This window comes from Hemibagrus wyckioides, linkage group LG12 (genome assembly GCF_019097595.1).
Source record: "Hemibagrus wyckioides isolate EC202008001 linkage group LG12, SWU_Hwy_1.0, whole genome shotgun sequence".
NCBI lineage: Eukaryota > Metazoa > Chordata > Actinopteri > Siluriformes > Bagridae > Hemibagrus > Hemibagrus wyckioides.
Window position 1 is genome coordinate 16,007,527 of NC_080721.1, and position 12,359 is coordinate 16,019,885.

General features: G+C 33.8%; 1 pseudogene; it reads left to right on the top strand.

Annotated features, from left to right (window-relative positions):
- The first annotated feature begins 414 nt into the window (after window positions 1–414).
- LOC131362627 (GTPase IMAP family member 7-like) lies at window positions 415–3,457 on the top strand (annotated as a pseudogene).
- Window positions 3,458–12,359: the final 8,902 nt, after the last annotated feature.

The window sequence follows — 12,359 nt, forward strand, 5'->3', positions numbered from 1 at the left end:
CAAAATTTTAAAAATCCTACTACAATCCATAATTTCCAACTGATGTAATTAATTAAAAACGTCTTTTTGAGGTTTAGATGAAAATGTTTAAGTTCAAGTGACCAATCAAATGGATCATAATGATAAAATAATAAACATCATAAGTGTTGTAAGAAAGGGAATTGTTATTTTCTCCACTGCCAATCCTGTTAAATTAAAACATCATGTAAATACAAACATCCAGCTATGTGAAGCAGACTAATCAGTCTAACAAACACACTCTAGTAAAGTAAAGTAAAGTAAAGTAAAGTAAAGTAAAGTAAAGTAAAGTAAAGTAAAGTGAAACTCAGTGATGGGAAAATAAGAAAGTATACCCTCCTTCATTTCTGTGTGTTTATAAAAATGATAAAGTCTGCTCTCTAACAAATAAAGAAAATGCTGAAGGAGAATGTCTGTGATCTGGTGGTGATGTGAAGCTCAAGTGAATTTGGGTTTGCAAGACAATGATCCAAAGCAACAAAATTTAAGGGCTTGAAGAACAAAGTCTTGACTTTAACCCCATTGACTGTTATTGTTCAGTGTGTCAACTGTTCAGAGAACAGTTATTAACAAATTTTAATAACAAAATATCAATAAGAAATAAAATAATTATTAAAATAATATTAATAAAAATTAAGTCTGGATCATCTGTCACTAAAGAGTGCTGGAAGGAGACAGATGAGGTTGCTGGAAGGCAGATGGAAGTGGTGGACAGTCTGGGTCTTTTTGATTAAAAAAAATCTTTAAAAAAGAGGTCAGTAAGTGCATTAACATGACAACTCCAGGATCCCACACCATCATCCTGGTGGTTCAGCCTGGTCCCTTCACCGAGGAGGAATGTCTCTCAGCGGAGAAGATCAGAGCTCTTTTTGGAGAAGAAGCTGATAAATACACCATGATCCTCTTCACACACAAAGATAAACTCAGGAACCATTGAGGAACATCTTCATGAGGCAGGAGGGAACCTCAAACCCCTGTTAGATGTGTTTGGAGGGAGGTTCCATGTGTTTGACAACACGAGAATGGATGATTGAGATCAGGTTCTGGAGTTTCTGGGCAAAGTGGAAAGCATGGTGTCTGCTAATGTGGGTGAACATTCATTCATTCATTGTCTATACCCGCTTATTCCTAGGATTCCTAGGGTCACGGGGGTCTGCTGGAGTCTATCCCAGTGCACATATGGCGAAAGGCAGGGGTACACCCTGGACAGGTCGCCAGTCCATCGCAGGGCCAGGGTGAACACTATACTTAAAATATTAGAAAAGGTGGTGTCAGCTCAATTATGCTCCTTCCTACAGGAAAACAATATCCTTGAAGAATTTCAGTCAGGTTTCAGGCCCCATCATAGTACAGAAACTGCACTAGTTAAAATCACTAATGACCTGCTTTTAGCTTCGGACCAAGGCTGCATCTCCATTTTAGTCCTGCTTGATCTTAGTGCTGCATTCGACACTATAGATCATAATATTCTCATAGATCGCTTACAAAATCACACAGGTATGCAGGGACAGGCATTAAAATGGTTTAGATCCTACCTGTCTGATCCATACCACTTTGTAGATTTAAATGGAGAACTGTCCAGTGTAGTGCCAGTGAAATACGGGGTCCCACAAGGGTCAGTTTTAGGACTCTGCTTTTCTCAGTATACATGCTTCCATTGGGTGACATCATTAGAAGGCATGGGATTAGTTTCCATTGTTATGTTGATGATACCCAGTTATATATCTCATCAAAACCAGATGAAATATCTAATTTGTCTAGACTAACTGAGTGTGTTAAAGATATTAGAGATTGGATGACCGATAATTTTCTATTATTAAATTCTGATAAGACAGAGATATTACTTATTGGTCCAAAAACCAGTACACAGAAGCTCTCGCAATTCAGCTTGCATCTGGAAGGATGTACTGTTACTACTCGCTCAACAGTGAAAGACCTGGGTGTAATATTAGACAGCAACTTATCCTTTGAAAATCATATTTCCAATATCACAAAAACAGCCTTCTTCCATCTTAGAATATCACCAAGCTTAGGAACATTTTATCTGTATCTGATGCAGAAAAACTAGTTCATGCATTCCTGACCTCCAGACTGGACTACTGTAATGCATTACTAGGTGTTTGTCCTGCATCTTCAATAAACAAGCTACAGTTAGTCCAGAATGCAGTCGCTAGAGTTCTTACCAGATCAAGAAAATATGATCATATAACCCCAATATTATCATCCCTGCACTGGCTACCTGTTAAGAATTGACTATAAATTAGCACTAATTACGTACAAGTCTCTAATTGGTTTAGCTCCCACCTATCTCTCCAGTCTTCTAACACGTTACAATCCACCACGCTCTTTAAGATCGCAAAATTCCGGACTTCTAGTAGTTCCCAGAATATCAAAGTCCACAAAAGGGGGTAGAGCGTTTTCGTATTTAGCTCCAAAACTTTAGAATAGTCTTCCTGACAGTGTTCGGGGCTCAGACACAGTCTCCCAGTTTAAATGTAGACTAAAGAGTAAAATCTCTTCAGCCTGGCAAACATCTAACACATCCCATAACCTTGTGCCCAAGTACATCTGATTAAATGCACATTCATCTAGTACTGCTAATATTATGAACAGCAGCTACGCTAATGCTGTTCCATTGTTTCCCTTCTTCTACCCATCCCGAGGCATACAGAGACTGTGCCGGCTCCAGTGGTATCCGGAGATGGACCGGCTCCAGCCGGGTTCTGCTTGTGAGGATTGGGATATTCAAGCAGCGCTGTGGACAACAACCTCCTTATTGATTTACATAACACTATACACATGCTGTATCTGCATCACACAATTGTCACCCAAATGAGGATGGGTTCCCTTTTGAGTCTGGTTCCTCTCAAGGTTTCTTCCTCATACCATCTAAGGGAGTTTTTCCTTGCCTCAGTCGCCTCAGTCACCTCAGGCTTGCTCACTTGGGATAACATCTAGGACTGTCTGTCTGTTTGTCTGTCTGTCTGTCTGTTTGTTGTTTTCTTATGTTGTTTCTCATGTAAAGCCGCTTTGAGACAATGCTCTTTGTTAAAAGCGCTATACAAATAAAATTGAATTGAACTTACTCCATGTTTCAGAATGTGGAGGACAAGCTGAAGGAGAAGGAGGAGGAGATAAAGAAACACTACAGTGAATTAGAGAGAAAGCTAACATCTCAATACAGTGAAGAGATCAGGAAATTAAAGGAGACAATTCAAAAGCTGAAAGAAACAGAGCACAAACAGGAGAAAGAGATTGAACAGCTGAAAGAGTCAATTCAAAAGAAGGATACAGTGCTGGAGGAATACAAAAATTTTATAAAATAAAGTGCAGAAATGTGAGGCTGGAGGCAGAACAGACAGAAGTTGATGAAAACATCCTTATGATTGTATCTGCCAAGTTAAAAATGCATTTGAGGGGGAATCCAGATGAACTTTGAAACTAGTGTTTAGGTGATAAAGACTTGATTTTTCAGTAGATTAATAAATTGTGTGAGTAATTCAGTCAAAGTGATCCGGAAACAGAGAGCAGGTGAACTAAATATATTTATCTAAAATCTGTCTGACTATCTAAATCAATTTATTTGATCTAAATCAATTTAATCTACTCTAATCTAATCTAAAAATTCCATGATGAAACAAAAACTAGATTATTAGTATTATCTATGGAGTCAGATATTTAGATTCTAATATTAAAACATGTATTCACCTTTAGCTACCTCTGTTTCTTCTTTTTTTTCAAGGATTCAAGAAGCTTTATTGTCATTTCTCCCACATATATCTGATGCAGTACATAGTGAAATGAAACACAGTTTCTCCAGAACCTGGTGCTACATAAACATACAACATAAAGATCAAACACAAAAAAAACAATACAGAGCTAGGACTGAGGTTTGTCTTGTGCAAACAGTGCAAAAACAACACAGTGCAAAAAAAAGCAAAAACAACTGGATACTTGGTGCCAAAAAAGAGAACATGTGCAATGAAATGTAAATGAAATGGAATAAAAAAATGAAATGATGTACAACTTTGAGAACTGTAAAAAACCAGGTAACTAATAACATATATGATTGTAACATATATATATATATATATATATATAGCGCTTGGCAACATGTAATGTGCAAAAATACAGTAGCAGTGGTTGAGGTAGTGCAAATAGAAATAAACATAAATATAGATATAGCAGCAGATGAAATAGACACAAGGGTTGAGGTAGTGCAATAAGTAATGAACAATATAAATTATGTGTGTGTGTTCTGCTCTAGATGTTGGAGTGTGTGTGTGGGGATTAGTGATCATTCAGCTACAAGAGCATTAGTGATATCAGACTCTGGTGTTGTGAGTGTGAGGAGGTCTGGGGGTCAGTGGGTGGTCAGTGGGGTTGAGTCAGAGTCAGGGCTCTGTGCAGTTCTTCACTCCAACCTTCACCTCCACACCATGCCTTCATGGAGCTGCACAGGAACATGGTCATGTTGGAGCAGGGACTGGACTCTGAAGTCCAGAGAAACTGTAAGCTCCACACAGACCTTCTGTACAACTGTGTGCTATATAACATTAACGAAGTTTTTATTATTTTGTAAATTATTTTAAAAGTCTGTTGCTCACTGGCTCTGAATGCACATACAGACAAACCATGGGTGATGGGAGGGGGGGCATCTTGATCCATATTGGCTTGGGATGAACGTCGTCACGCATCTCAACCAATGACCGTAAGACTGCTGCGGCGCTCAGAGGAACCGGAGAAGAAATAGAACTGGTGGATAAACAAACATGGAGAAAGGCATCGAACTTTTACATGGACAGTTTCATTTTTAACTTCATCCAGATGGCAGACAAACAGGCAGATAGATAGATAGATAGATAGATAGATAGATAGATAGATAGATAGATAGATAGATAGATAGATAGATAGATAGATAGATAGATAGATAGATAGATAGATAGATAGATAGATAGATAGATAGATAGATAGATAGATAGGCTACCTGTTCAATTTTGTGTATAACAATGCGATTAATCACGATTAAAAATTTTAATCATTGCCCAGCACTAATGTTTGTGTGTGTATATATATATATATAAAGTAACCAAAAAATGTCTAAATCTGTGTTAGTGAGCACTTCTCCTTTGCTGAGATAATTCATCCACCTCACAGGTGTGGCATATCAAGATGCTGACTAGACAGCATGATTATTGAACAGGTGTGCCTTAGGCTGACCACAATAAAAGGCCACTCTAAAATGTGCAGTTTTATCACACAGCAAAATGCCTTTAAGCATGGCTAAATAATATAAAATAATCTGTGAGTATGGCTAAATAATATAAAATAATCTGTGAGTATGGCTAAATAATATAAAATAATCTGTGAGTATGGCTAAATAATATAAAATAATCTGTGAGTATGGCTAAATAATATAAAATAATCTGTGAGCATGGCTAAATGATATGAAATAATCTGTGAGCATGGCTAAATGATATGAAATAATCTGTGAGCATGGCTAAATGATATGAAATAATCTGTGAGTATGGCTAAATGATATAAAATAATCTGTGAGTATGGCTAAATGATATAAAATGAGCTGTGAGTATGGCTAAATGATATAAAATGAGCTGTGAGTATGGCTAAATGATATAAAATAATCTGTGAGTATGGCTAAATGATATAAAATAATCTGTGAGTATGGCTAAATGATATAAAATAATCTGTGAGTATGGCTAAATGATATAAAATAATCTGTGAGTATGGCTAAATAATATAAAATAATCTGTGAGCATGGCTAAATGATATGAAATAATCTGTGAGCATGGCTAAATGATATGAAATGAGCTGTGAGTATGGCTAAATGATATGAAATAATCTGTGAGTATGGCTAAATGATATGAAATAATCTGTGAGCATGGCTAAATGATATGAAATGAGCTGTGAGTATGGCTAAATGATATGAAATAATCTGTGAGTATGGCTAAATGATATGAAATAATCTGTGAGCATGGCTAAATGATATGAAATAATCTGTGAGTATGGCTAAATGATATAAAATAATCTGTGAGCATGGCTAAATGATATGAAATAATCTGTGAGTATGGCTAAATGATATGAAATAATCTGTGAGTATGGCTAAATGATATAAAATCAGCTGTGAGTATGGCTAAATGAAATAAAATAATCTGTGAGTATGGCTAAATAATATAAAATAATCTGTGAGCATGGCTAAATGATATGAAATAATCTGTGAGTATGGCTAAATGATATGAAATAATCTGTGAGTATGGCTAAATGATATAAAATGAGCTGTGAGTATGGCTAAATGATATAAAATGAGCTGTGAGTATGGCTAAATGATATAAAATGAGCTGTGAGTATGGCTAAATGATATAAAATGAGCTGTGAGTATGGCTAAATGATATGAAATAATCTGTGAGTATGGCTAAATGATATAAAATGAGCTGTGAGTATGGCTAAATGATATAAAATGAGCTGTGAGTATGGCTAAATGATATAAAATGAGCTGTGAGTATGGCTAAATGATATGAAATAATCTGTGAGTATGGCTAAATGATATAAAATGAGCTGTGAGTATGGCTAAATGAAATAAAATGAGCTGTGAGTATGGCTAAATGATATAAAATGAGCTGTGAGTATGGCTAAATGATATAAAATGAGCTGTGAGTATGGCTAAATGATATAAAATGAGCTGTGAGTATGGCTAAATGATATAAAATGAGCTGTGAGTATGGCTAAATGATATAAAATGATATAAAATGAGCTGTGAGTATGGCTAAATGATATAAAATGAGCTGTGAGTATGGCTAAATGATATAAAATAATCTGTGAGTATGGCTAAATGATATAAAATAATCTGTGAGTATGGCTAAATGATATAAAATAATCTGTGAGTATGGCTAAATGATATAAAATGAGCTGTGAGTATGGCTAAATGATATAAAATGAGCTGTGAGTATGGCTAAATGATATAAAATGAGCTGTGAGTATGGCTAAATGATATAAAATGAGCTGTGAGTATGGCTAAATGATATAAAATGAGCTGTGAGTATGGCTAAATGATATAAAATGAGCTGTGAGTATGGCTAAATGATATAAAATGAGCTGTGAGTATGGCTAAATGATATAAAATGAGCTGTGAGTATGGCTAAATGATATAAAATGAGCTGTGAGTATGGCTAAATGATATAAAATGAGCTGTGAGTATGGCTAAATGATATAAAATGATATAAAATGAGCTGTGAGTATGGCTAAATGATATAAAATGAGCTGTGAGTATGGCTAAATGATATAAAATGAGCTGTGAGTATGGCTAAATGATATAAAATAATCTGTGAGTATGGCTAAATGATATAAAATGAGCTGTGAGTATGGCTAAATGATATAAAATGAGCTGTGAGTATGGCTAAATGATATAAAATGAGCTGTGAGTATGGCTAAATGATATAAAATGAGCTGTGAGTATGGCTAAATGATATAAAATGAGCTGTGAGTATGGCTAAATGATATAAAATGAGCTGTGAGTATGGCTAAATGATATAAAATGAGCTGTGAGTATGGCTAAATGATATAAAATGAGCTGTGAGTATGGCTAAATGATATAAAATGAGCTGTGAGTATGGCTAAATGATATAAAATGAGCTGTGAGTATGGCTAAATGATATAAAATGATATAAAATAATCTGTGAGTATGGCTAAATGATATAAAATGAGCTGTGAGTATGGCTAAATGATATAAAATAATCTGTGAGTATGGCTAAATGATATAAAATGAGCTGTGAGTATGGCTAAATGATATAAAATAATCTGTGAGTATGGCTAAATGATATAAAATGAGCTGTGAGTATGGCTAAATGATATAAAATGAGCTGTGAGTATGGCTAAATGATATAAAATGATATAAAATAATCTGTGAGTATGGCTAAATGATATAAAATGAGCTGTGAGTATGGCTAAATGATATAAAATAATCTGTGAGTATGGCTAAATGATATAAAATGAGCTGTGAGTATGGCTAAATGATATAAAATGAGCTGTGAGTATGGCTAAATGATATAAAATGAGCTGTGAGTATGGCTAAATGATATAAAATGAGCTGTGAGTATGGCTAAATGATATAAAATGAGCTGTGAGTATGGCTAAATGATATAAAATGATATAAAATAATCTGTGAGTATGGCTAAATGATATAAAATGAGCTGTGAGTATGGCTAAATGATATAAAATAATCTGTGAGTATGGCTAAATGATATAAAATAATCTGTGAGTATGGCTAAATGATATAAAATGAGCTGTGAGTATGGCTAAATGATATAAAATGAGCTGTGAGTATGGCTAAATGATATATAATGATATAAAATGAGCTGTGAGTATGGCTAAATGATATAAAATAATCTGTGAGTATGGCTAAATGATATAAAATAATCTGTGAGTATGGCTAAATGATATAAAATAATCTGTGAGTATGGCTAAATGATATAAAATGAGCTGTGAGTATGGCTAAATGATATAAAATGAGCTGTGAGTATGGCTAAATGATATATAATGATATAAAATGAGCTGTGAGTATGGCTAAATGATATAAAATGAGCTGTGAGTATGGCTAAATGATATAAAATGAGCTGTGAGTATGGCTAAATGATATATAATGATATAAAATGAGCTGTGAGTATGGCTAAATGATATAAAATAATCTGTGAGTATGGCTAAATGATATAAAATGAGCTGTGAGTATGGCTAAATGATATAAAATGAGCTGTGAGTATGGCTAAATGATATAAAATGAGCTGTGAGTATGGCTAAATGATATAAAATGAGCTGTGAGTATGGCTAAATGATATAAAATGAGCTGTGAGTATGGCTAAATGATATAAAATGAGCTGTGAGTATGGCTAAATGATATAAAATGAGCTGTGAGTATGGCTAAATGATATAAAATGAGCTGTGAGTATGGCTAAATGATATAAAATGAGCTGTGAGTATGGCTAAATGATATAAAATAATCTGTGAGTATGGCTAAATGATATAAAATGAGCTGTGAGTATGGCTAAATGATATAAAATGAGCTGTGAGTATGGCTAAATGATATAAAATGAGCTGTGAGTATGGCTAAATGATATAAAATGAGCTGTGAGTATGGCTAAATGATATAAAATGAGCTGTGAGTATGGCTAAATGATATAAAATGAGCTGTGAGTATGGCTAAATGATATAAAATGAGCTGTGAGTATGGCTAAATGATATAAAATGAGCTGTGAGTATGGCTAAATGATATAAAATGAGCTGTGAGTATGGCTAAATGATATAAAATGAGCTGTGAGTATGGCTAAATGATATAAAATGAGCTGTGAGTATGGCTAAATGATATAAAATGAGCTGTGTGAGTATGGCTAAATGATATAAAATGAGCTGTGAGTATGGCTAAATGATATAAAATGAGCTGTGAGTATGGCTAAATGATATAAAATGAGCTGTGAGTATGGCTAAATGATATAAAATGAGCTGTGTGAGTATGGCTAAATGATATAAAATGAGCTGTGAGTATGGCTAAATGATATAAAATGAGCTGTGAGTATGGCTAAATGATATAAAATGAGCTGTGTGAGTATGGCTAAATGATATAAAATGAGCTGTGAGTATGGCTAAATGATATAAAATGAGCTGTGAGTATGGCTAAATGATATATAATGATATAAAATGAGCTGTGAGTATGGCTAAATGATATAAAATGAGCTGTGAGTATGGCTAAATGATATATAATGATATAAAATGAGCTGTGAGTATGGCTAAATGATATAAAATGAGCTGTGAGTATGGCTAAATGATATAAAATGAGCTGTGAGTATGGCTAAATGATATAAAATGAGCTGTGAGTATGGCTAAATGATATAAAATGAGCTGTGAGTATGGCTAAATGATATAAAATGAGCTGTGAGTATGGCTAAATGATATAAAATGAGCTGTGAGTATGGCTAAATGATATAAAATGAGCTGTGAGTATGGCTAAATGATATAAAATGAGCTGTGAGTATGGCTAAATGATATAAAATGAGCTGTGAGTATGGCTAAATGATATAAAATGAGCTGTGAGTATGGCTAAATGATATAAAATGAGCTGTGAGTATGGCTAAATGATATAAAATGAGCTGTGAGTATGGCTAAATGATATAAAATGAGCTGTGAGTATGGCTAAATGATATAAAATGAGCTGTGAGTATGGCTAAATGATATAAAATGAGCTGTGAGTATGGCTAAATGATATATAATGATATAAAATGAGCTGTGAGTATGGCTAAATGATATAAAATGAGCTGTGAGTATGGCTAAATGATATAAAATGAGCTGTGAGTATGGCTAAATGATATATAATGATATAAAATGAGCTGTGAGTATGGCTAAATGATATAAAATGAGCTGTGAGTATGGCTAAATGATATAAAATGAGCTGTGAGTATGGCTAAATGATATAAAATGAGCTGTGAGTATGGCTAAATGATATAAAATGAGCTGTGAGTATGGCTAAATGATATAAAATGAGCTGTGTGAGTATGGCTAAATGATATAAAATGAGCTGTGAGTATGGCTAAATGATATAAAATGAGCTGTGAGTATGGCTAAATGATATAAAATGAGCTGTGAGTATGGCTAAATGATATAAAATGAGCTGTGAGTATGGCTAAATGATATAAAATGAGCTGTGAGTATGGCTAAATGATATAAAATGAGCTGTGTGAGTATGGCTAAATGATATAAAATGAGCTGTGAGTATGGCTAAATGATATAAAATGAGCTGTGAGTATGGCTAAATGATATAAAATGAGCTGTGAGTATGGCTAAATGATATAAAATGAGCTGTGAGTATGGCTAAATGATATAAAATGAGCTGTGAGTATGGCTAAATGATATAAAATGAGCTGTGAGTATGGCTAAATGATATAAAATGAGCTGTGAGTATGGCTAAATGATATAAAATGAGCTGTGAGTATGGCTAAATGATATAAAATGAGCTGTGAGTATGGCTAAATGATATAAAATGATATAAAATGAGCTGTGAGTATGGCTAAATGATATAAAATGAGCTGTGAGTATGGCTAAATGATATAAAATGAGCTGTGAGTATGGCTAAATGATATAAAATGAGCTGTGAGTATGGCTAAATGATATAAAATGAGCTGTGAGTATGGCTAAATGATATAAAATGAGCTGTGAGTATGGCTAAATGATATAAAATGAGCTGTGAGTATGGCTAAATGATATAAAATGAGCTGTGAGTATGGCTAAATGATATAAAATGAGCTGTGAGTATGGCTAAATGATATAAAATGAGCTGTGAGTATGGCTAAATGATATAAAATGAGCTGTGAGTATGGCTAAATGATATAAAATGAGCTGTGAGTATGGCTAAATGATATAAAATGAGCTGTGAGTATGGCTAAATGATATAAAATGAGCTGTGTGAGTATGGCTAAATGATATAAAATGAGCTGTGAGTATGGCTAAATGATATAAAATGAGCTGTGAGTATGGCTAAATGATATAAAATGAGCTGTGAGTATGGCTAAATGATATAAAATGAGCTGTGAGTATGGCTAAATGATATAAAATGAGCTGTGAGTATGGCTAAATGATATAAAATGAGCTGTGAGTATGGCTAAATGATATAAAATGAGCTGTGAGTATGGCTAAATGATATAAAATGATATAAAATGAGCTGTGAGTATGGCTAAATGATATAAAATGAGCTGTGAGTATGGCTAAATGATATAAAATGAGCTGTGAGTATGGCTAAATGATATAAAATGAGCTGTGAGTATGGCTAAATGATATAAAATGAGCTGTGAGTATGGCTAAATGATATAAAATGAGCTGTGAGTATGGCTAAATGATATAAAATGAGCTGTGAGTATGGCTAAATGATATAAAATGAGCTGTGAGTATGGCTAAATGATATATAATGATATAAAATGAGCTGTGAGTATGGCTAAATGATATAAAATGAGCTGTGAGTATGGCTAAATGATATATAATGATATAAAATGAGCTGTGAGTATGGCTAAATGATATAAAATAATCTGTGAGTATGGCTAAATGATATAAAATGAGCTGTGAGTATGGCTAAATGATATAAAATGAGCTGTGAGTATGGCTAAATGATATAAAATGAGCTGTGAGTATGGCTAAATGATATAAAATGAGCTGTGAGTATGGCTAAATGATATAAAATGAGCTGTGAGTATGGCTAAATGATATAAAATGAGCTGTGAGTATGGCTAAATGATATAAAATGAGCTGTGAGTATGGCTAAATGATATAAAATGAGCTGTGAGTATGGCTAA